The 27,417-nt window shown below is 33.9% G+C and overlaps 1 protein-coding gene and 2 pseudogenes across 1 annotated transcript in view; 2 read left to right on the top strand and 1 right to left on the bottom strand.

Moving 5' to 3' along the window:
- Positions 1-27,417, bottom strand: part of LOC139074340 (cTAGE family member 2-like) — a 624,763-nt gene that overhangs the window by 176,219 nt on the left and 421,127 nt on the right. The gene's annotated exons all lie outside the window — the stretch shown is intronic.
- Positions 4,136-5,091, top strand: LOC103562842 (olfactory receptor 4A47-like; annotated as a pseudogene).
- On the top strand, positions 22,210-23,156 carry LOC103562844 (olfactory receptor 4A47-like; annotated as a pseudogene).

Here is a 27,417-nt window from a genome sequence, read left to right as displayed (position 1 = left end):
AAGACCTGAAACCATTCGACTTCTGGAAGAAAACCTAGGCAGTACACTGTTTGACATCAATCTTAGCAGCATATTTTCAAGTACTATGTCTGACTAGGCAAGGGAAACAATTGAAAAAATTAACAAATGGGACTACATCAAACTAAAAGTCTTCTGCACAGCAAAGGCAACCATCAACAAGAGGAAAAGACAACCTAACAACTAGGAGGAGATATTTGTGAGCCATATATCTGGTAAGTGGTTGATATCCAAAATATCTAAAAACTTATATACTTATATATCTCAACAACAAAAAAGTCTAACAACCCAATTTAAAAAATGGGTGAAAGATCTGAACAGATATTTCTCCCAAGAAAATATACAGATAGCCAACAGACACATGAATGGATGTTAAAGATCATTAACTATCAGGGAAATGCAAATCAAAACTAAAATGAGATATCACCTCACTCACATCAGAAGGGGTATAATTAACAAGACCTGGAACATCAAGTGTTGGAGAGGATGTGGAGACAAGGGAACTCTCATACACTGCTGGTGAGAGTGCACACTGTTGTCACCACTACGGAAGACAGTATGGAGTTTCCTCAAAAAATTAAGAATACATCCATCATATGATCTGGCTATTCCACTGCTGCGTATTTATCCAAAGAACATGAAAACGTGGATGCATAAAGATACATACATCCCTATGTTCCTCACAGCGTTATTCACAATTTCCAAGACTTTTAAGCAACCTAGGTGCCCATCAAGGGAGCGATGGATAAAGAAGACGTGTCATATATACACAATGGAATACTACTCAGCCATAACAAATGATGAAACCTGGCCATTAGAGACAGTACGGATGGACCTTGTCGGTATTATGCAAAGTGAAATAAGTCAGAGGGAAAAAGTCAAGTACTGTATGATCTCACTCATAATTAGAAGGTAAAAACAAGGACAAACAAATACAGAAAAAGAGACTGGATTGGTCTTTACCAGAGGGGACGTGGGGATGGTTAGGCACATATGTTTGGTGATAGGAAGTAATTAATCTCTGAGTGGTGAACATGATGTAATCTATATAGAAATCTAAATATATAACCATGTATACCTGAAATTTATGTAATGTTATAAACCAATGATACTGCCAAAAAAAAAAGAAATTGGGATAACAATACTTGTTACTGTAAAGATTAAATGTAATTATAATGATATATGTGTATGTACATGCATATATATTCTAAAACAAGCATGAGATACACTTTTTGAGTACATTAAAACTGTTTCTGCATGTATGTCAGTAGTATGGTTTATTTAAAAACCCAGTGCATTAAAGCTTTTTGGCTTTCTCGGAATGTAAATGAAGTCTCTGCAGTGGGACAGAGAAATTTATAATCAAATGTAATAATCAACTAGCAAAATGGAGAATTCCTCAAGAGAAGCTCAGGATCATTGAGAAGAAAGTGGAACAAAATTAGAAAGTTGTGGGTCAGGATTAACATGATGCTTGTCATGAATAGATTTAAATTTAAAATGAGGTCAGCAGACATCTTGTAATTTCAAGAAGTATACTTATTTGGAAAAATAGGAGACTGACGGTGAAATAGTAATTCCTCAGTCACCGCCACCATTTTTTTCGTCTGATGATATGACCCCTGGCTTAGACCCTGAGGCTCAATGAGTAAGTGAGCACTCTGTGATGATGGAAGTCTAACTTATATGAAAGGCATGACATAATGTAACTATTCTATAAATATTTGTCAATTGAATTAATAAGTAAACACTAAACTTACAAAACACCTTTCCGCAATACTTCTCATTATTTTAGGGGTAAATGGCTTCTGATTTCTGAAATTAGTATCTACAAAAAAAGACTGAACTAAAGGAGATATAAATTCATTTTGTCTTGAGTAGAAAGTCTTAAGTAGAAAGAATGTGAATAACTCTAAGATAAATATGGGAAGGAAGCCTCACTCCTAGTCATTTGGTGTCTTATAGGCCAAGGAGGAAGGATTAGATTTTATTAGATATGAGATAGGAATCCACTATATAAGTTTTACCAGGGGAGTGATATTATCTGAGTGATATTTAAAGAGGATTCTTTGGCCTGCTTCATGAGAATAGATTGTTGAAGGCCAGAACAAAAGCAGAGAGAACTAGCAGGAGGCTACTGAAGTAGACCAGGAAGGTAATGAGTGTATTGGTAATGATCAAATTTGCAACATGTTTAAAAGGGAGAGTGGCTGAACCATGGCCAAGTGGTTAAAGTTCCACACACCCAGCTTTGGTGGCCTGGGTTCAAGGGTTTGGATCCTGGGTGTGAACCTACTCCACTTCTCAGCCATGCTGTGGAGGCATCTCGTGTATGAAAAACAGAGGAAGATTGGCAGAGATGTTAGCTCAGAGCAAATCTTCCTCACAAAAAAAAAAAGTAATAAAATGGTGAGTCAACAGGACTTATTAAAGTATTATTAGGTAATGTAAGAGGAATAAAAGAGTAAAAGTCACTGTCAAATATTTGGTCTCAAATATTTGATCTGAAAAGTAACCTGTGAAGTGGTACCATTTAATTAGAAAGGAAACACTTAGGGAGGAAAAGATTTATTGTGAAAAATTAAATATTTAGTTTTATACATACTAGATTGATATCAAATAGAGATGTTGATTAGGTAGTTGCATATACTATTTGAAATTAAGAGAGAGATAGGGCAGAAGGCACACAATTTTAGAGTGCTTTACCATTTATATTTTAGGAAAAGGAGTAAGATCCAAGTAAAGACACTAATAAGGAGATTTCACTGAATTGGTAGGGTATCTGGGAGAGTGATTATTAAGGGTCACACTATGTCAGATGACGCAATTATCATTCTATGGTGTCCTCCCCAAATTCATATGTTGAAGTGCTAACAACCAGTACCTCAGAATGTGACCTTATTGGGGAAAAGGGTATTTACAGGGGTAATTAAATTACAAAAAGATCATTAGAACGGGCCATAATCCAATGTCACTGGTGTCTTTATTAGAAAGAAAAATTTGGATACAGACACACATAAATTGAGAACATCTTGTGAACATAAATACATTTATCTACAAGCCAAGGAAAGACGTTTGGAACAGCTTCTTCCCTCACAGTCTTGAGAAGTAATCAACACTGTCATCACCCAGAATTTGAATTTTAGAATTGTGATACAACAAATTTCTGTTATTTAAGTCACGCAGTTTGTACTAAATAGTTAGGACTGCTCCAGTAAACAAATACAGCTTTTGGTACCAAGAAGTGGGGTGAGTTCTGTAGTAAATACCAAAAATGTGGACATGGCTTTGGGATTGCATGATGGGTAGATGCTGGAAGTTTTTGGAAGTGACTGATAGAAAAATACCAGATTGCCCTGAAGAGACTCTTGGTAGAAATACAGATATTGAAAGGCAATTCTGATGTGAGCTCAGAAAGGAATGAGAAGCACTGTAGGCAGATACAAGGCATCTATCATCCTAGAGAATAAGCATATCATCGTAAACAAATGTTTCAAGAAACAAAAATTCCAATGTGCTTCTGGTTGGAGTCTTAAATGGAAACAAGGAACATGTTATTGGAAACTGGAGGAAAGGTGATCCTTGTTCTAAAGCGGCAGCCCTAGCAACTAATGCAGTGACTTTGATCTATAGCCTTCCATTCATAATTTGTTCTACTAACTTTGAGTATGTAAATTATCTTAAAAATAATATGTAAATTATCTTAAGTGAGTCACAGTTTTACGACGTTATACATTGTGCATCTTTTTATGGAATTCTTTTCCGATCCTCTCTTGTTCTTTCACATCACCTTCATATTTCAGTTAAAGAATTGCTTCCTCTGGGAAGAATACTCAGATCTTAGTTTGACTTAGATATTTCTTAGCATAACATGTATATATCATACTTATTGAATTGATTTTTAATTGTCTGATCCCATCATTATATATAAAATCACTGAGAGAATGGAATCGTATCTTATTTCACTTGATAATCTCTATCTCTATTTTTATATAGATGCTCCACAGATATTTTTTGATTGATGAATAAAGATTAAGCTTATCATACTTTAAAAGATGTTTTTTCCTGTTTTGTAGATAAACTTCCAATATCTGCAATCTGTACCTATAAACACTAGATGGGGCCAAGAAACAATGTGACTTACTTTGTCCTCTTGGGCCTCACACAGAATCCAAAGGAGCAGAAAGCCCTTTTTGTTCTGTTTTTGCTCTTCTACATTTTGACATTGGGCAATATGCTTATTCTTGTGATTAGCACTGTCAGTAAGACCTTGGATGCCCTGATGTACTTCTTTCTTGCTAGACTTTGATTTGTGGATGTAATTTATTCCTCTTCTATTTCTCCCAAACTGATTTTCAACTTGTTCTGTGGGGAAAATGCCATATCCTTCAAACTTTGTATGGCCCAGCTGTTTACAGGTCACTTTTTGCTGAATCAGAGGTCTTTCTTGTGTTGGTGGTGGCCTATCACCGCTATGTGGCCATCTGTAAGCCCTTGCATTATTTGGTTATCATGAGGCAATGGATGTATGTTGTGCTGCTGGTACTGACCTGGGTTGGAGGTTTTCTGTGCTCAGTAATTCAACCTAGTAGTATTTATGGGCTCCTATTCTGTGGTCCCAATGTCATTGATCTCTTTAGCTGTGACATGTACCCCTTATTGAGACTCATCTGTATTGATACCTATGTCACTGGCCTCTTAGTGGTGGCCGACAGAGGACTGATCTGCACAATTGCGTTCCTGCTATTACTCCTCTCTTATGGTGTCATCTTGAATGCTTTTAAGAACCTTAGTCAGGAAGGAAGACAGAAAGCCCTCCAGACCTGTGGTTCTCACATCACTGCAGTTGTTTTCTTCTTTGTCTGCTGTATTTTCATGTATGTAAGACATGCAGAGACCTTCCCCATTGACAAATCATTGAGTGTGTTTTATACAGTCATAACCCCAATACTGAAGCCACGAATCTACACTCTGAGAAATTCAGAGATGCCAAATGCTGTGAAGAAGCTCTGGAGAAAAAATGTTACATCTCATAATGAATGTTTGTCATTCTCCATAAAGAGAGTCATTTGACTTTAGGGCTCATGTTCTTGGAACCCAAGAGTATTCTTAAAAGATTCATTCATCCCTTTCCTTTAAAACATTTATCATAACTATAATAAAAAATTAAGAATATGATTGTTATTAGTAACAGTTTCACTGCTATAATGCCAGCACTATAATGTCTTGTTTTTCAATTCACTTAAAATGTTTTAATGCATGTACAGTAGGGATTTGATGAAAAAATGTAGTAATTGAAATGTTTATGATTATACTGGTTATTAATCAATTTATGCATTTATTTATTACTTTTTTTCTGAGACAGGTTTAGCTTTTAGATTCTAGTCTCTTTCATTCATTTTGTTTTACTAGTTAAAATATTTCATGATATGTATTTATAATGTCATTTTTTCAATTTTAGTTACATTGCATATGAAATATTCAGCATGTAAATGTCTGCTTTTTAAAATAAAAAACACAATATTAAAGAATATAAAAAATAGAAACCATGTGAAATTGAGTGAAAAATGAGTCTGCTTTCCATCTCTCACTAGTGCTTCCCAATGTTCCTCCCCGGAGTAACCACTGCAGTCTATTTCTTAAGAATCTTCAAGTATTAATCTTTGCAAATACAAGGATATTTGTGCATGTGTGTGCGTGTCTGTGTCTGTGTGCAAAAATTTGTATTTTACTATTCAATGTTGTGAGGATCTTTCCATACCAGTCCATATAGGTAAACTCCTTCTCAGTTATTATCATAAAATGTAACATTCCTTTTAATATTCCTAGAACTAGTGTATCCAAGACATGTTGTTTTTGATGTTTTTCTATGATATATAAAATGCCTCTTTTCTACAATAAATATGTATCTTTTTGAATATGTGTTCACAGAAATGTTAATTCCTAGAAGTATAATTTTTGAGTCAAAGGCGATATGTATTTAAAATGTTGATAGTCATAATTATTGCCAAATGCCATCCATGGGGTTGCACCAACTACATTTCTGCCCACCATCTTTGAGAATACCTACTTTTCCACATTCCCAACAACAAGTACTTCGTAAACGTTTATGCTATGCGATGATCTGAATAAAGAAGTTATCTTATTTGTATACTTTAATGGAAGTTCTTCAAATATAATTTATTTAAGCATCTCTTCACATGTTTGAAGTTATTTGTAATACTTTGTGACTTGTCCATTAACGTTTTTTTCCTGTTTTTTTGAGCAAGTTTAGTCCTTAGCTAACATCTGCTGCCAATCCTCTTTTTCCTAAGGAAGACTGGCCCAGAGTTAACATCTGTGCCCATCTTCCTCTACTTTATATGTCGGGCCTGCCACAGCATGGCTTGACAAGCAGTGCCTAGGTCCACACCCACACCCTAACTGGTGAACCCCAGGCCGCTGAGGCAGAACGTGCGAACTTAATGACTGTGCAACTGGGCTGGCCCCTATTGATTTTTTTGACCATATTGATTATTTTCATGTTTACTCAGTCAGATTTATGAATATTTTATTTGCTTTTTGTAACTCCCTTAAAAGACTTTCCTTGCTTCTCTCTAACCATAATATTTTTCCATCTTTTTTAACATTTAATTTGTTTTAGCACTTTTGTGGTTTATTATTTTATATGACATTTTTTACCCAGCTGGTATTTATTTTGATATAGAAGTTAAATAAGGATAAAGTTTAATATTGTTTTCTGAACGAACTTCTTTTTAGTTACATAATTATCTTTTTATCGCTGATTCAAAATCCCAATTTTATTGTTTCTAAAGCCCCATATATACTTGCATGCAGTTCAGAACTCTATTCTCTTCCACTGATCTCTTCACTCTTGTGTCACTTAATATATGATATAACTGTATTTTGTCTATAATTCATTTTGATATTTGATAAATCTAGTACTCACTCATTACCCTTGTTTTCAGAATTATGCCTCTTCTTGAATATTTATGTTGCCAAAATAAATTTATAATAAACTAGGCTAATGATGAAAAAGTTTTGTTGTTTTCAATGTGTTTTGATTTGGGAAGACTAGTTTAGGAAGAGTTTCTCTCTTTAGTGATCTGACAGTTCCTATCCACAAATAGAGTAAGTGTTTACATTTAGTCAAGTCTTCTGTGCTCTTTTGTAGTGATTTATATTTTCTTTCTGTTTTACTTATCCCCTTATAGATGGCTGCTATTCTTCTTCCCTGAACCTTAAAATGATAGATAACACTCTTATTCTAACAACACATGATTTTAGTCTTTTCTGAGCACCTTTTGGTATTGCTGAGGTCACTTTAATTGGAATGGCAATGATTGCTATGTGGCCATCTGTACTATCTGACAAGACAATGATGAGTTGATATAACCTTGGCTATCTCATGGGAGAGGCCTGTGCTGAAGGCTATATGTATGAAACAATTCAGATTCTCTTCATAGTCTTGCTGCCCTTTTGTGGCTCCAGTATCATAGATGACTTCATGTGAGACGTGAACTCTGTTGAAACTCATTTACATGGACACTCATACCCTTCATCTCTTTGTTACTGCCAACAGAGGGTTCATTTGATCATTAAACTTTCTACTCTTGATGGTCTCCTATGTGATAATTGTATACACTTTGAGTTATTACAGCTTGGAGGTAAGGCACAAATACCTCTCCAAACTTCCTCTCACATAACCATAGTCATTTTATTCTTCATGTACTGCATATTTGTGTTTCCTTGCCCAGTGACCACCTTCTCTTAATGGATCTATGTCTATATTTTAAACCATGACCACACCTATGCTAAATCTTTTAATCTATGCCCTCAGAAATGAAGATGTGAAAAATGCTGTGAAGAAGCTCTAAGTCAAAGGTGACTTCAATGGAGAAATAATCACAATAATATAAAATGACTTTATCCTTTAAATGATGATGATTAAAAAGGGTAATTTCTATCACTCAGGGCCATGCAAACACTATATGTCAAAAGTATACTGATATTGACATATAGATACTCTGAGGCCTCAGAAATATAAATTTATAATTAACATAATCAATTTAGGTTTATTGATCATGAATATGTTTATAACTCTTTAATGTATGATCAGAATCAGTTAGGATTTTTGTGAAAACACAGATTCCCAGGACAAAGCTCTAGAGATTCTGACTTAGAGGGACTGTTAATAGATTGACATAGCTGCCTTTTAAACAATCACCCTGATGTTTCTGAAATAGGTGCACTCTGAACCACTTTGAGCATTAAATCTATAGATGATATTCACACAAATTGAGCTTACTGATGGAGTTGTCCTATTAAAGCAGTGCCTAGGAAGAATTCTTCACAGCACAGGATATGAGAACTACGAGACTCTCAAATCTTCATAATTCACACAGTGTAAGCTCACTACCTATGCAACTGCAAAATAAAAATAAAGCATTCTGGGAAAATAGGAATTTTGGGGGTATTTATTCTCAAATTTCGCTTTCTGTACTTTCTAATCTGACACATCTTGTCTGATTCTCTCTTTTTCTCTCTTTTCTTCCAAAAGGAAAGTTCTACAATCTCTTTTTGCTTCATCATTTGGACTAAAACTCATTGTTATTATGATCTTAACTAGTCATTCATGTTGAAAGCCTTATTTTTACTGTTTTGCTATGGGAAGGAGATTTTGAGTATCATATATTTTATGTAGACTTTTGAGGAATAGCTGATAAGGTTTAATACACTATAATGGTTAAGAGTGTAGAGTTTGACTTAGACAGTCCTGAGTTCACGTCTTAGCTTTGCCACTTATAGTGTGAACTTTGACAAAACATGGCTTCTTCAATTTCAATTATTGGGGAATGGTGGACATATTTTCCAGGTCAAGTAAAATAATCCATATAAGCACTTAGACAACCTAATGCTCATAAATTTTAGTTATTATGAGCACTTTTTATGACTGGAATCTTTTAAATTATAATGGAACTACTTCTTTGGCTAGAGTATTAAGCCATTTTTTTGGCTTTAAAAATGAAATTTAAAAATTATGCATAACTTCTCTGTGCCTGCTGAGATGGAGAACATTCTGAAAACTGACTAGACTTGTAGGAGTTCTTGGGACTGGTACGGTTCTCCAGCTCCTGGCCATTCCTTAATATCTCTTTCTCTCTTTCTAATCCTTTGCTGTGCATTGGCCTCATATCTCCAAACACGAAGGTTATCCAGTTGTGGGGTTTGTTTCCCTGACGACACCTGTGTGATGGGTCATATATTATTTTACTATGAAAATGAGGTCAACCAAGTACGCAAGCACAATATGTAAAGACATAATATACAGAGAGATATTTGTTCAGAGGTGTATAGAGTGTGTGTTTTGTACAATATCATATGTCCAGTGTAGAAGAAATCTTAGCCCTGAATAAATGCTTAATCAATATTTACTGAATGAATGACTATCATCTCTATTAAATCATCTTAAGAGTAATTGCTTTTGTAAAAAGAGGATTTGTTTGCTAGAATGCTTCTGAGATTGATGACATTCCATTCTTTGTGATAAATTGAAATGGAGACTTTTTGGTCTGTTTGATACATGTCAAGATTCTTATCTGTAGACAGAGAAACATGTCCAGCTGTGTTAAGTAAAAGATATTTATTAGATGCAAGTAAGTAGCTTAAAAATGTTTGGAAGGGATGAAATCACTGATTTTAGGCTGAGTTACAGTTAACAATTTGCAGAAGCACACATGGGCAGGAATGCTAGAGGAGATGCTGACCCTGTGGATGCCGTGATCACCCTGCCCCTAGAAAACCTAAAAAGATGCCACCACTTTCCTGACCTTAGAACCATTCTGATTCTCAGTGCAACTTAGTCTCAGATAATTAGTTTTAACTCAAAAAATTTGGGCAAATGCTTTGGATTGGAAGAACCCAAATTACGTGTCTTCACCCAATTTGCAGGGGGCTAGGGAAATGTAGCTCTTTGGACTGAATGTTGGAAAAGTGGGTTCATACTTTGGAAACTAACCACCTGTGCAGAATGCTTTTAAGAGATTTTGGGGCAGCCGTACGCTCCTAAAGTTCACTAGAATTGGGGATACGATCTCATAAAACGGGTTTCATTTGTCTCATAGATTGCCTTTTCGTTTTTGAAAAATGTCTACCTTATAAGTAGGAAGAAAAGAAGAAATAAAGGACAATGAGTAATCTGGAGAGCAGGAAATTTATTGATACCATAGACAGTTATTCATATATTCATTTATGTTTACCTAATAATTGCTGTATAGTCATTGTGATTAAAGCTGAAGTAGAAACTTAGCTAAATAGAATAGTCCTCAAACTTCTGTCACTAGCATAGAATAACGTATGATTTGGTAGCACTTCTCAAAAGTTCTTCCAACTTAATTTGGATGTTTATTCAATGGAAGCTTTCCTGAACAAAAATAAATAAATAAATAAATATATTGTCTTACTTAACTCACTCTAATTTAAAAATAATGTGCAATGAAATCCAAATCCCTTACCTAGATGTGTACTACTCTGCAGTGTTTGGTTCTTGTCCACCTCCTTAGCCTTTCTTCTGTTCTCTCCATTTCTATTATCCTTCATGCATGATGACTTTACCATATCTTGAACTTGACAAGCTTTTTTCAATGTTCAAGCTTTGCACATGTAACAGCGCTTCACATAGTAACTGCTTTTCATCCATTGGATCTCAGTTAAAATATCACCTTTTATAAAGACTTTCTCTGACTAGCTTATCCACAGTAGAATCTCCCTCTTATTTTATGTCACAACATTCTGTGTTTTGTCTTATTACCACTGGTCACAGATTATAATTGCCTTATTAAGTCATTTCCTTTTTTATTGCCTGGCTCTATTATAAGAATATAAGGCCAATCTAAGCAAGGCTTTTATTCCAATGTTTTTCTGTTTTACTCACTACTATATTCCCCAGCTCATAGCCTGACACAAAGTAGGTGCTCAATAAAAATTATTAAAAGTAATGAATAATTGGGTAAATAATTAGTTATCTTATCTAAATGGGAGATAAAATTTTAACTTATCCAACTCCACACTTCTGGGTACAAAAAATTGAATATTAGTTGAAAATCTTGTTATTGTAAAATGGGAAGATAGCAATAAATTCATCTCTTTGGAATAAAATGACAGGTCTGTATTTAACTCCCTACTGGCAAAAGTTTTGCAATGGTTCCAAACCCATTTATTTCTTTTCATCACTCTTTCCTGACCCTAATTATGTGATTAGTCTAACACTATATTTACATATGTTCCTTTAAAATGTGGTGGAAAATTACAATGAATATGATGAAGAATCAGTCTTGGACATGCTCCAATTGAACAACTAGATGATATATCCAGTTAGAAGGTGTGAAATATTCCCTGATCTTTTCCCCTGTTAGGAACAAGATGCTCCTCTCTTCAGAACTGAGATAAGTCTTTCAGGAGGAGCAATAACTATTTCAAGCAAGCCCTCTCAGAATCTCGGAACAATTTGTTTTCCCATAATAATACAATAGAATAAGATGACAAGAAAATCTCTTGTAGTTTTTCATTTTTGAAAGTACAAGAAAATATGCTAGTTACTAGAGAACTATTTTCCTCATAAAATAGCAAGTTGTTAACTTCTTATGTGATGTAGGATTTGTTTGCCTGTTAGATAAATTACCACAATGTGCAAAGTTTTTGTTTTTCCATTTGCATTACTGAATTCCTTTTAAGTAGATCTACAATGCAAGTAATAAGTTATGAAGCACTAAGAAGACTCTATGAAGAGAATGGACAGGCATACTCCTGTGAAATCAAATTGATCCTTAAGGACTAATACAACTTTTTGTTGTCTCTGGTCTACTGGATGGAACAGGTATTCCAGATCCCTATGAGTTAGATAAAAATGTCCTCCTGTTGATTGTGAACAAGGTTCCAAAAGGTAAACCTAACACAGTTAATAGTGAAAACCAGGCTCTTCAATTATGTGAATTACTTTATTACATAGGAAATTCTTATGTACTTGAGTTTATAGGAATTGAATAGTTGAAACGCTTTTGGAATCACATCAGCTTTGAAGTCAATCCAACGGTTTATAATTCATTTCTGTTACTGAAAAATGCATGACTTTGAGAAAGTCAACTAAACGTAGTGAATATGTTTCTTCAGCTATAAAATGGAATAACAGTACTTGTTACTGTAAGGACCAAATGTTATACTTTTAATGTGGTTTTATATATGTATGAATATAGAGGTACATATAAATGTATGTATATATGTGTGTGTGTACATTTATATATAAACAGCTATGTAAGCATGAACATAGAATCTGATATATAGTTTTGCAAAACAAATGATAGGTATTCTTCTTGCATTGCATTATAGATAACATTAATAATATAGTAATGTTATAGTTAACATTTTATTATCATTTTATTAAAATACTTTGTACTATATAATGCGATCAAGAACAAGGAAGGAATAGGTTTATTTGGAACATTAAAAATGTATTTTAATAAATATTAAATTGATATCCATTGGAAATGTTCATTAGGGAGTTGTATACACAGATCCATTCATAAATTGTTCTCCCCACTATGAATATGTAAATCATCTTAAGTGATTCTTCACTGAAGTGTTACAGTTTATGACTTCAAGAGAGAATGGAAAGGAAATTCCATGAGTGCATCTTTTTGTGGAATTGCCTTCCCATTCTCTCTTGAACTCTAAGTTCTCCTTTAAAACTCAGCTAAAGTATACCAACTCTGGGAAGCCTGCCCAGATCCCATGTTGATGTAGATGTTCTGGTGTTGTGAACCAGTAACCCACATGAAGATATTTACAGTGACACTTATTGTTCTGTAATGGTCTGACTCCTCATCATGTATCAAATCACTGACTGTAGCCAACCGTGTCTTATTCAAATTGGTGATCCCAAAGTCTATGACAAGTTTGACACAAAGAGTTTCTCCATGCTATTTTTTGGAATGAATGAAGAAAAATAGGTTAAGCTTATAATACATTTAAAGGTTTCTTTCTTTTGCTTTATAAATAAATTAATATATTAAGTCAACAACTATAAAGACTAGAAGGAACCAAGGAACAATGTGTCATAATTTGTCTTCTCTGGTCTCACACAGAATCCAAAGGAGGAGAAAGTCCTTTTCATTTTCATTCTACGTTTTGACAATGGTCGACAATCTGCTCAATGTTGTGATTGTGACTTTCAGTAAGACCCTGGGCTCAGCAACGTATTTGTTTCTTGCTAGCTTCTCATTTTATGGATGTCATTTATTCCTCACCTATTTGTCCTAAATGGATTTCAAACATGTTCTTTGGGGAAAACAGCATATCCTTCCAATCTTGTATGACTCAGCTCTTTACGCAGCCTTTTTTTGGTGCATCAGAGGTCTTTCTCCTGTTGGTGATGGCCTACGACCAATATGTGGCCATCTGTAAGCCCTTGCATTATTTGGTTATAATGAAACATTGGTTGTGTGTGCTGCTGCTAGTAGTGTATTGGACTGGAGGTTTTCTGCTCTTAGTAACTCAACTTTCCACTATTTAGGGGCTCTTATCCTGTGGACCCAATGTCATTGATCATTTTTTCTGTAACAAGTACTCCTTACTGAAACTCATCCATACTGACATCTATGTCATTGGCCTCTTAGTGGTGGCCAATGGGGGCTAATCTGCACTATTATATTTCTGCTCTTATTCATGTCTTATGGCGCCATCTTGCATGCTCTAAAGAAACAGTCAGGAAAGGAAGCAGAAAGCCCTCCAGACCTGTGCTTCCCACATCACTGTGGTTGTCTTATTCTTTGTTCGCTGTATTTTCATGTGTGTGAGACCTGGTAAGACTTTCCCCATTGATAAATTACCGAGTGTTTTATACAGTTATAACTCCCATGCTGAACCTGTTAATCTACACTGTGAGAAATTCAGAGGTGACAAATACTATGAAGAATACCTGGGGAACAAATGCCATATCTTGTGGTAAATAAGAGCATCATCCACCATAAGCGAGTCTTTTGACATTATCCTTTGAATGCAGAATTCTCCTTAAATATGATGCTGACTTTGCTTTTTTCAAAGACGTTATGATAATTATAATTAAAAACGAACTATGTGATTGTGGGGTTAATAACAGCTTCTCTTCTTGCTAGAATGTAAGGCCAAAATGTCTTGTTTGTCACTTGACCTAGAAAGATGTAATGACTGTATTGTAAGGAGCCAATAATATGTAATAAATTGTTGAGAAAAATTTTATTTAGTTATACTAACGTTAATCAATTTATGCTTTGATCCTTTTTAGTTTTTCTGAGTCTTAGTATTATTTCTATTTAAATTCTTGTCATTTAAGTTGATTCTTCTTATTATAGTACTTAAATATTTAATGGTGTATGCATTTTCTTCTCTAATAAATACAGTTGCATTATATGCAAAATTTTTTCTGTAATACTTCTACCTTCTAAAAGAAAAATTGAAGTGTATTCAATAAGAAACAGTAAAGAGAAAACCAACAAAGTGGGATAAAGTGTAGAAGAAATTTTATTTGTCTCTCAGTATAGTCCCCCGTCCTCTTCCCCAGAGGCAGCCACAAATCTGTTTATTAATATTCCTCAGGTTATAATCTTTGCAGATGCAAATGTATTTAAATATATTTATATTTTTTTCTGTGTATGTAATGTTTGCTTTTACTATGCAACATCTTGAACATATTTCCATACCACTCCATATAGATCTAACTCTTTGTTTTCTCATACGGTATAATACTGCCTTATAAATGTTTACTAAATTAATGTATCCATTCCTCTTAATGTTGCTCTTCATATTTTTCTATGATAAATAAATGTTCAACAAATATGGCTTTTTGAATATGTGCTAGTATGAGTTCCTAGAATTGGAACTGTTGACATATGTATTTGAATCTATGGTCAGACAGCATATGTATATAAAATTTTGGTATTAATAATTATTGCCAAACTATCATCCTTGAGGTTGTAGTAACTGCTACATCCCTGCCCATTATCTGTGAGAATACTTTTGTCCACATTCTCAAAAAGCAGTACCTGATAAATATTTATGGCATAAGACAATGTGATTACAGTTATTTAATTTTTACACTGTACCCAAAATTCTTTTGATATAATTGAGTTGAGCATCTTTTCACATGTTTAATAGGATTTGTATTAATTTTTCTGTAAATTACCTATTAATTTATAGAATTATTATATTTTATTAAATTAATAACTATTAATTAATTATTTCATTCAATTTTGATCTGTTTCATACTGATTTTTATGAGGTAATTGCACGCTTAAAAATGCCTTTTACTATTCTACTTTCATTATTAAATAAAATCATTATTTTTCTTACTTGTGTTATGCTTTTTATTTTTTTATACTACATAAACTGCTGTTTTAAGATTTCTTCTTTACCTTTTGTATTTATTTATTTTCTTGCTGTTTGTATCTTGCTTAAAAAGACTTTCCTCACTTCACTCTTACCAAAATATTCTCCAACTAGTTCTTAGCATTTAATTAGCATTTGTGTGGTCTTATATCTTACATTAGAACTTTTGATTCATCTTAAATTTATTTTAACATAGGAGTTAATCAGGCATTTAATTTTGTTTTTTTTTTATAGTTGCATACTTATCTTTTTCCCATTGATTTGAATAATTGACTACTGTATTCTAAAGTTCTGTATATACTTGGAACGAATGAGGACTCTATTTCATTGATCTTTTTATTCAGGTACCAGTAGACACACAATATCATTGCTTTGATATATGAATCATTTCAATTTGTGATAGGACTAACAGTCACTGATTACTATTATTTTTCAGAATTATGCCTATTCTTGCATATGTATGTTTCAATATTAAATTTAAAATAAAATGATACATCTCATTTTAAATGGGATAAGTAAGTTTAAAATTCAAATAACTTTATATTTCAGTTAAAATAAGTTTAAGATAGTTTAGTGACAAACCAAAGTTCAATTACTATTTTCAACACGATTTAATTTAAGAAGACTAATTTAGGAGGAGTTTATATTCATATAAACTATTGAGAACTCTTCTCCATAAACAGAATAGATCTTTTTATTCATCAGGTCATCTTTTATAGCCTTGGGTAGTACTTCCATTTCCTGTTTGTTTTACTTATACCTTACAATGGCTGCTGTTCTTCATTGATGACACCTAAAAGCTAGCTGACACTTTTGCTTTGAGAAAAACCATCTCATTCAGGAAGTGCACAACTCAAGTCTTTGAGTATCTTTTGGCACTGCTGAGATCAGTCTGCTCATGGTGGTAACCAATGACCACTATGTGGCCATCTGCAAGCCTCTGTCCTATGAAATCATCATGAGTGACAAGGACGTGACTTCTTTTTCATGTGGTATGAGCCAGAATCTTTGTCCTTGCAAACATTCAGATCCTTTTTACAGTCTGTCTGACACTCTGTGGTTCCAATGTTACATATCATTCACATGTACTTAAACCCTTTCTTGAACCTCTGCATGTCTACATATACCCTTATTCTCTTTATTGTTACCAACATTGGGTAAATCTGTCTATTTAATTTTTTCCTAAGGATGGTTTACTATGTGATCATCTTGTTCTCCCTAAGGGCTTAATAGCTTGGAGGGGAGATGCAAAGCCCTCTCCACCTATGTCTCATACCACTGAGGTTATCCTAGTTTTTTTGCCCTGTATGCTTATATATTTGCACCCAATCACCACCTTCTCCATCGATAAAACTGTGACTGATTTCTCAGAATTTGGGTTATTGTAAAATGCAGATTCTCAGGATAAAGCAATAGAGATATAAATTTAGTACTTTGTTGTTGGATTGACATATCTACGTTTTAAAAAAATTACCCAGGTATATCTGAAGCCAATGATCTTTGCATACACTTCAAGCTATTGTGCTGTAGTTTATGTTCATATTGTGTGCCTATTAATGAAGTCAATTAGTTTTTAAATTTATTTTTTAAATTTTGGTAAAATATACATGAGCGTGTTTATAATTTTAACCATTTATAAGTGTACAGCTCAGTGGCATTGAGTTAATTCGCACCGTTATGCGAACATCTCTACCATTCATCTCCACAACTTTTTCATCTTCCCAAGTAGAAACTCCACATCCATTAAACAATTCCTCCTTCCCCCTTTCTGAGCTCTAGGCAACCAACATTCTGCCTTCCATCTATGAATTTGATTATTTTAAGAACTTCATGTAAATTAAATCATACAATCTCTCTCCTTTTCTGACTGCTGTATTTCACTTGGGATAATGTATTGTACGTTAATCTATGTTTTAGCGTGTGTCAGGAATTCCTTCCTTTTACGGACTGAATAATATTCCACTCTATGCACATGCCGTATATTTTTAATACATTTATCTGTCAGTAGACACTTTAGTTGCTTCTACTTTCTGGCTATAGTGAATAGTACTGCCATGAAAATGGGAGAAGAATTAGCAGGATGTTTGAGTCCCTGCTTTCCATTATTTTAGATATATACCCGAAAGGGGAGCTGCTGAATCATGTGATAATTCTTTCTTTTAGCTTCTGAGGAACAACTGTAACATTTTCCATAGCATCTACATCATTTTACATTCCTACCAGCAATGCACAATTGTTCTAATTTCTCCACATTCTCTTGTACATGTGTAATTTTCTGCTGTAATTGTTGTATCTTTTTATAGTAACTATCCAACTAGGTGTGAAGTGGTATTTCGTTACAGATTTAAATTGCACTTCCCTAATGATTAGTGAGGTTGAGCATAGTTTCATGTGCTCACTAGATATTTATATATATTCTTTGGAGTTATGTCTGCTTACATCCTTTGCTCATTTTTAATTGTTTGTTTGTTTTTGTTGTTGAAATGTAGAAGTTCTTTATATATTCTGCATAATAATACCTTATCAGACATATTATTTGTGAACCTATTCTCCCATTCAGTGGTCATCCCTTTCACTCTGTTATAGAGTGATTTGATGCACAAAAGTTCTTAATTTGGATAAAGTACAATTTACCTAAGTTTTCCTTTTGTTGTCTGTGCTTTTGGTGTCATATTCAAGAAATCATTGCCAAATCCAACATTATGCAGCTCTTCTTCTATGTTTTCTTCTAAGAGTTTTATAATTTTTGCTAGTATTTTAGGTCTTTGGTCTATTTTGAATTAATTTTTGTAATGGTGTACGTTTAGGGTTTAATTTCATTATTTTGCTTGTAGATATCCAAATTTCACAACACAATATTGAACTGCTTGTCCTTTCCCCATTGAATGCTCTCAGAACCCTTGTCAAAAATCATTTGAAAACGTATGCAAAGGTTTATTTCTAGGCTTTCTATTTTATTCCATTTGTCTATATTCCTGTGTTTATGTCATCACCACATAGTTTTGATTACCATAGCTTTGTAGTAATTTTAAGAATCTGGAAGTGTGAGACCTCCAACTTTGTTCTTCTTTTTCGAGATTCTATTGGCAATCAGGAGTCCCTCACGATTCCATAAGAATTTCAGGACAGATTTTCCTATTTCTCAAAAAAACACTTTTGGGATTTACTAGGGATTGCACTGAATGTGTAGATCACCTTAGGTAGGATTGACATATTAAAAATATTAAATCTTCTAGTCCATGAATGTCTTTCCATTTATTTGTGTCTTCTATAATATCTTTCAACAATATCTTGTAGTATACAGTGCACAATTTTTTTTGCCACTTTGGTTTAATTACTCTTCATCATTTTATTATTTTTAGTGCTATTGTAAATGGAATTGTTTTCTTAATTCCCTCTTTGGGTCTTTCATGGATGGTATAGAAATCCCAAATCCCTTTATGATATAAAGCTCTCAAGAAATTGGTTATGGAAGGAACATACCTCAGTATAATAAAGACCGTATAGGACAAATCCACAGCTAACCTCATGTTCAACAGTGAAAGGTAGAAAGCTTTTCCTCTAAAATCAGGAACAAGACAAGAGTGGCCACACTCACCATTTCTTTTTATCATGGTACTGTAATAAAAACTCCCATGCAATTTTTAGTTTTCTACATATAGATCATGTCATCTGTGAGGTGAGATGATTTTACTTATCTAATTAATTTTTACTTAATATTACTATGTGTAACAGTGTTTCCAATGATAGCAACTTCTTATCCTCTGGGTCTCTCCTTATCCTCTGGATCACCTTTCAAGAAAGGCCTTCTCTGATAAGCTTATCCATAATAGAATTCTCCTTCTTATTTTCTGTCACTTATGCTGTTTGCTCTCTTATAAGCACTGAATAAGACTATAATTACCTTATTACATTGTGCCCTTATTTTTTGTCTCTCTATCATAAGGAAATAAGGTGTATACATGAAGGGCTTTTTACGTGATTCTTTCCCCTGTTTTATTAATGTCTGTCTTCACTCATAGCAGAGTTCCTGGTGTGGAAATTGATCAAAGAAATATTAACTAAATTTGAGCCCCAATGGCTTAGAGGAGGCACTCTCATGCCCTATCAATCATTCTCATTTACACCAAACAGGAAGAGACCTATGCTTGAATCTAAACAGGAAGTAAAACTACTTTACTGCTAAAGGAAGATTTCCCCCCAACTTGGCAAGAGCCCAACCAATGAGAAATTCCACAGCGTAACCAATGAGAAGCCATTGCCTCCCCCAAATTGTCAGTTTTCCCCCATGGACTTTCATTTATAACAGCCCCTTCCTCCTCCCCCTTGTCCTATATAAAAGCAAGCTCTCCAACTTTGTTTTCTGGATTTGACTGTGGTTCCCCATAGAATGCACATCCTGAACAGCAATTCTTCTGTCTATTCCCAAATAAACTCATTTTGACTGTCAAATAGGCAAACTTGCTTTTAAAGCTGACCCTTGCAGAAAGTACATGTTCTTAGGTTTTAAAAAATAATAATTGGATATATAATCCGTTCTTACGTCTAAATCAGTGACAAATTATTTTTAACATTGTTACCACACTTCAAGACAGAATAAATTCAGTATTAAATAAAAGGAAAGAAAAATTTGCTATGGCAAATTGAGAAATCCTTGATAAATTAATCTTCGCTGGAACAAAATGATTGGGTAGACACTTTATTCTCTTGTCTCAATATCCTTATAATGCTTCTAAAGCAATTTTTCTCTCCATATAACATCTTTCTGATATTAATTATGTGATTTGGTTAAGTAGTATCTTTACATATAAATATTCTTTTAAATTTTGTGGGATATCCCAGTGAATCTAATTAAGCAAGAATTAGTTTGGGACATATTCCAATTCCAGGACTCAATGATAAATGTGATGAGAAATGATAAAATATCCAATGATCTTTGTCCCTGGAGGAAGAAGATGCTATCCTCTTAAGAACTGATGCAAAATTTTCAGGAGGTCCTTTGTTAGGCTTAAAGGATCACATAAAAAATCACAAAAGAGTGTCTCTCAAAATCTCAAGTAAAATAGACTAGCTGTAACAAGATGAGAAAATGAGAGGACTCAACAAATGAATGGTATTTTCTATTTTGATATTAGTAGGAAAGAAGTTACGCTAGAAAACTTTCCTTGTGAAATGACTAGTAGCTATTATTATTAAAATCATAATTTGCTTGCCTTTTTGATAAATTATTTTACCATGATAAATTTTTGCTTTTATGTGTGCACTAGGAAATTCTTATTCAACAATATGCAGTGCAAATAAAAATCATCTCCTAAATAATCATAAGACTCCATGGAATAAAGGGACAGGCAGCTGAATGAAACAAAATAAACCCTCAAGTCATAATGAAGCTTTTAGTCCTCTGTTGTCACACTGGATGAATGAAGAATTCCATGTATCTATGAGTGAATTAAAAAGTCTTCCTTCAGATTGTGAACAAGCTTCCACAAGGTAAGAGTAACAGTAAATAGTATGAACCAGACACCACAATTGTGAGAATTTCCTCCTTATGCAGGAAATTAAATTATTTTGAAGTAAATCAACTTAGATTACAATCCTATTATTATCACTTTAAAAATGTATGGCCTTGGGAAATTTAATTAGGTGTTCTGAACCTCAGTGTCTTCAATTATAAAATGGGGATTACAGTTCTTGTTACTAAAATATTAAATATGATATATTTAATTGTGAGTGATGGGAAACCACTGTAGGTGTTTTGAGCTGTGGAGTGATGTAATCACACTAAGATTTAAAACTGACCATTTGGGTTGCTTCAGGGGAAGAAAGTTTTGGAGGCCAGAATGAGACATGGCAGCTTTGGCAGAAGGCTATTGCAGTGGGCCAAGAAGGAAATGGGTATTTGGGAAATGACCAAATTTGTGATTAGAAAGTACAGTCAACAGGATTTGTCAAAGATATGAATAAGCAATTTAGAACAATAAAGGAGTGAAGGACACTGCGAGATCTGATCAATTACACAAAAGATGGTACCTTTTAATGAGATGAGGAACATCAATGTTTATTGTGGAAAATTAAAAACTTAGTTTTATAAATACGAAATTGATATCCAATTGAAGATATATAAAATTACAGATGTTGCATATACACACTTGAAAATTAGGGGAGAGATATGGGCTTGAGACACAAAATTGAAGTGCTTCAACATTATTCTTCACAGGAAGGTGGAATATCCATCTAGTGACCCTAAGAAAAAGGTTTCAATGAGGTCTGACACAATCCAGGACAGCAAGCTTCCATTCATAATTTTATCTACTCAATTTGAGTATGTAAAACTTCTTCAATGGGTCTTAAGTATCATACTTTTGTGGCATTATAAATGGTGAACTTTTTATGGAATTCCATTTCAATTTTCTCTTGTTTTTTCACTTGTCTTTTAAAACTCAGCTAAAATATTGCTTCCTCTGAGAAGCCTTCTCTGATTTGAGTTTGAGTGAAATATTCCTACACTGCAACCCTTAGCTTTGTGTGAATATTTTTATAATGGCACTTATTACATCACCCTGGAATTGGCTGCAACCTCATCATGCATCATATCACTGAGGGTAGGGAACTATGTCTTATTCACCTTGGTAATCACAATGAGTATGACACATTTGACACAAATAGGTACTCCAAACCCAGTTATTTAATTGGATGAGTAAGTAAAAAATTAGGTTTATAGTACACTTAAAAGATTCCCCCCTTGTTTTGTAGGTAAACTGCTTCTAATATCTGATGGCATCACCTATTAAGACTATGGAACCAAGGAACAATGTGACTTACTTTGTCCTCTTGGGACTCACACAGAATCCAAAGGAGCAGAAAGTCCTTTTTGTTATGTTTTTGCTCTGTTACGTTTTGACCATGGTGGGCAACATGCTCATTGTTGTGACTGTGACTCTCAGTACGACTTTGGACTCCCCAATGTACTTCTTTCTTGCTAGTCTGTCATTTATAGATGTCCTTTATTCATCTTCCATTTCCCCCAGATTGATTTCAGAATTGTTCGTTGGGGAAAATGCCATATCCTTCCACTCTTGTATGACACAGCTCTTTATAGAGCACTTTTTTGGTGGGTCAGAGGTCTTTCTTCTGTTGGTGATGGCCTATGACCGCTATGTGGCCATCTGTAAGCCCTTGCATTATTTGGTTATCACGAGGCAATGGGTGTTTATGTGCTGCTAGTAGTGTCTTGGATTTTTGGTTTTCTGCACTCAGTAATTCAACTTAGCACTATTTATGGGCTCCCATTCTGTGGCCCCAATGTCATTGATCACTTTATGTGTGACATGTATCCTTTATTGAAACTTCTCTGTACTGACACCTATGTCACTGGCCTCTTAGCAGTGGCTAATGGAGGAGTAAGCTGTATTATTGTGTTTCTGCTGTTACTCTTCTCTTATGGTGTCATCTTGCACTCTCTAAAGAACCTTAGTCAGGAAGGGAGGCGGAAAGCCCTCCAGACCTGTGGTTCCCACATCACTGTGGTTGTCTTCTTTGTTCCCTGTATTTTCATGTATGCAAGACCTGCTAAGACCTTCCCCATTGACAAATCATTGATTGTGTTCTATACAGTCATTACCCCTATGCTGAACCCGTTAATCTATACTCTAAGAAATACAGAGATGGCAAATGCTATGAAGAAGCTCTGGAGAAGAAAAGTCATATCTGGCAGTAAATAAGTTCAACATTTACCATGAAGAGAGTTATTTGACATTAATGCCATTCTCCTTGCATGTAGAACTATTCTTAAATCTGAAGCAAACTTTTCTTTCTCTATGGGATTTATGATAATTATAATTAAAGACTGAACTATATGTTTGTGTTATGAATAACAGTTTCCCTGAAAGAATGTAGGCTCTATAATATCTTGTTTATCACTGTAGCTAGAAAGGTGAAATGCATATATGGTAAGAGGTCAATAAAAAATGTTCAGTAAATTAAAGAAATGTCTATAGATTTACACTAATTTTTAATTAATTTCTTCATTTACTTTTATTAATTTTTTCTCATTCTTAGTTTTATCTTTAGTCAGATTCTTGTTTTTTATCTTCGTTCTTTTAACTGTGTTAGTTAAAAAATTTAGTGCTACATTGACTATCTTCTTTATTCAATTTCGTTTGCATTACATATGAAATTTTAGTCATATATTTATATTTTAAAATAAAGAAATGAAAATGTAATAGATAATAAATATTAAAAAGAAAATCCATACAGAACGGTAAAAGTGTAAGTAAAGCTCCTACCTATCCATCACCAGAGTCTCCCAATTCTTCTTTAGATGCAGTCACTGTACTCTGTTTCTAAAATTCTTCAAGTAATAATCTTTACTACAAATCATATCATAAAATCCTACAATTTTGGATGCAATTTTTTACTGGTTGGACCTGTGTTTGGTTGCTGTATGTCTTTGCCTAGTTTCTTAAGGCCCTATAAAGTTATGTTAGTCAGTTTAGTTGTTTTCTGCATGTTTCTATGTGGGATCTAGGATCTGGTAAATCCTCATCTGCCATCTTTCTCTGGAGGCAACTTATTCTGGCATTCCTGGAAAGGATCCTTCACAGCTAAAGTTATGGGAATCATGAGATGCTGAAATTTTGATAAATCATGCAAAGGAAGCTCACTGTCTTTGTAGTTACAAAGCAAAAAAATCTGGGTATATAGAATATTTTAGGTCTATTTTGTCCATACATATTTTTCGGTACTTCTTAATCTTCTGTCACAGCAGGACTGATTCTTTCTTTCTCTTTCTTCTTCCAAAGGAAAGACCTGTTGTTTATTCGTGCCACATTCTTTGGACTAAAACTCATGGTTATTGTTATCTTAACTAGTCATTTACCTTGAGAGCTTTTCTCATGGTTTTGTTGTTTGAAGGAGAATTTATGCATCATATTTGTAAACATGTTGTAGAGATATAGATGATAAAATTTAGTATATTAGAATGGTTTAGAGAAAATTTTCTGAGTATGACAGTCCTGATAAAACTTAATTTTTGTACTTATTGTGTGAATTTTGGCAAAACACAACTTGAGGATTCAATTAAAAGGAATTATAGAGATACTATCAGGATCAAATACATAATCCTTGCAAAGCTGTTATTACCACTGAATGCTTAATGGATGTTAGTTATTATGAATATTCATTATTACTGGAGTCTCTGAAAGTGTAATAAAAATATTCATTAATCTAATCTTTTAGTGACCTTTAGAAGGAATGATAGTCTGCATCTTTCTGTTGTGAAGGATATTCAGAAACCTGACTGTCATTTAAGAATTCTTGAGGACTGGAATGGTTTCCAAACTTCTTGGCCACTACTGAACCTCTGGCTCCTGGTTTTGTAATCTACATTTACCCTGTGCCTCCATGTTCTTGGGGCTGAGTCATTTGTGGGTCTGATTTTCTCCTCACAAATCCTTTTTGAATGGTGAAACGTTCCTTTTACTATGAATCTGAGGCCAACAGAGCAGGCAACCAGAATATGAACTCACAAAATATAGATATTTCTTAGAGAAGACAGTATGATGCAGTGATTAAGACAGGCCTCTGGAGTCAGATTACCTGGGTGTACCTGTGACCTGAGGAATTTGTTTAAAATCTCTATGCCACATTTTCTTTATCTGTATAAACAATAATGATACTACCTGTCCCATAAAGTCCTTGGAGAACATAAATGAGTTAATATTTGTTAATGCTCATAGCAATATCTAACACATAGAAAACATTATAAATGTGTGTTCAAAAGCCAAAAGTATTCGCTTGTACTGACTCAATTCCCAGCTAGGATTGGGTCTTACCCTGTCTTTGTCTTTTTAGGTGAAAAATGTACCCTCTTGTATGACCAACTCAACCTAAATTATGACCTACGTAATTTTTTTCCTTGAAGATCAAGCAGTCGTGTACAGAGTCTTGGGGCATTATTCAATGTCTGGAAGTCCTGTAAGCAGCAGAGTTTCAGATAATGTGGAATAATTTTTTAGTCTGTATTCAACTAAATTAGAGTCATATTTCAGCTCACTAGTTAATGTAACACCGCATGTGTGTCTGATCTCAGAGTATCATTTTATTCTCAGTTACTAAAGATAAAGAAATAGTAATACTTTGCTCATATGATTATTTTAAGCATTAGATGGGATAACATGTGCAAAGCATCCAGGACAATGTCTGGTGCTCAGGAGGTGCATAATCAATGTCACTGATTTTTTTTGCCTCTTTCACTTCTACATCAGTATCCAATTTGTCTGACTTTTTGAACCCCATGATTTATTTTTATGATTCAATTCTATGTAAATATTATATTAGAGGCTATCAGGGACTTTAAGACATCTGAAAGTATATGAAATGAAATTAGCGTAAGATGGATGAGATTTAACTCTGAATAATTTGTTAATAATGTCAATGTCACTCAAATTAAAATAAGGTTTAGGAAAACCTCATAATTGAATGAATTTTCTTAATGTCAAATAAGAAGGATGCGGCATAATTATAATTGTATTAAAGTTTATTATTTATGAATTGTAATGTGGCATATGCTATGAAAACATTACTTTGTATAATCCTTATAAGAGATTTATGAAATAGCTAGAATTATTCCTGTTCTCCAGAAATAATTAACTGAAGTTTGGAAAACTTTAACTAACTTGCTCAAGGTCACAGAGCTGGCAGATACCTAAGGTAGGGTTTGAACCCATGTAGTTTTCTTTCAGAAACTGTGCTCTTAAACACTATGCTAAATATCATAAAAATGATGTATATATGGGCAAAGAAAGTTTCCAGTGATGAGAGATAAGCAATAAATAAGTAAACATGTATCAAAAAATAGAGTGCAAAAAGTTCTTAAAAAATAAAGAAGTGATGTAACAGAGAGTGACTCAGAAGGCAAGGGGCCACTTTAGATTGAGTGTTCAAAGAAGACCTGAGGAAGAATTTACAGCATTTATCTAATCATGTCCAGGGATGGGAGACAATGAGCTGAAAAAGTCATGAGAAAAACCACCAGAGAAGAATTTCTGTACGTGGGAAGGGGAATTTTATCTGACTTGTATAAATATCATGAACTCTTCCTGTTTCTTCTGACTCAAAGATCACTGAGCATCCTTAAACTTATAATGAAGGCAGTACTAATTAAAATCAAGGTGAAACTAAATTAGCCATTATACACATGTATATGATATATATTCAAGCAACTATGACTTCAAGATACTGAGCTAAGCTGATTTGTAGAAAGAAAGCAATCAGTTTAACCAAATTTGTACTAAAATGTAACTGGCCTTTTCATAGCCTGTAAGACTTTGCACAATTGCTCACCACTCACACACACATCTCCTTAATGTTAGCCAATACCACCCTCTCCCATGTTGCCTATGTTTCAGTCCCAATGGCTTAATTCTTGCCCTAGGGCCTCTGCACTAGGTTTTCTTTATTCCCAAAATGGTTGTCTTCTAGAGATCCAAATCACTGGCTCATCGTCATTGCCCAGTCTTCAGTCCAACTGCCCCCTTCTAAGAGAAGTCTTTCTTAACCATACATGTAAAGCCAGGCTCTTTCTCCATGAGTTAGTCTCTAAAAAACATCTCTGTTAATTTTCTCTTCAGCATTTTCGCAATCTGATTTATCTGTTGTTTCTGTCTTCCAACTAGTGCGTAAACTCTATAAAAGTAAAAGGATTACTTGTTTTGTTCACTACCAAATATAAAAGCACCTAAAACAGAGATTGGCACAGAGTATATGCTTGATAAGTATTTACTCAACAAACTGCTATAATTTCCATGTAACAATTTTTAGAATGAATTCATTTGTAAAAACAAACTTTATTAACTGGAATAGTTCTGAAACTGATGTCATTACATCTTGGCGACAAATTGAAATGAAGAATTTTAGATTTGTTTGGCAAACATTAGAGATCTTATCTGAAGAGACATAATCATATCTAGAGAGCTTAATTTA

This window comes from Equus przewalskii, chromosome 11, assembly GCF_037783145.1.
Source record: "Equus przewalskii isolate Varuska chromosome 11, EquPr2, whole genome shotgun sequence".
Taxonomy (NCBI): domain Eukaryota; kingdom Metazoa; phylum Chordata; class Mammalia; order Perissodactyla; family Equidae; genus Equus; species Equus przewalskii.
Note: the sequence above shows the minus strand (reverse complement) of the source record. Positions and strands in the feature narration are given on the sequence as shown.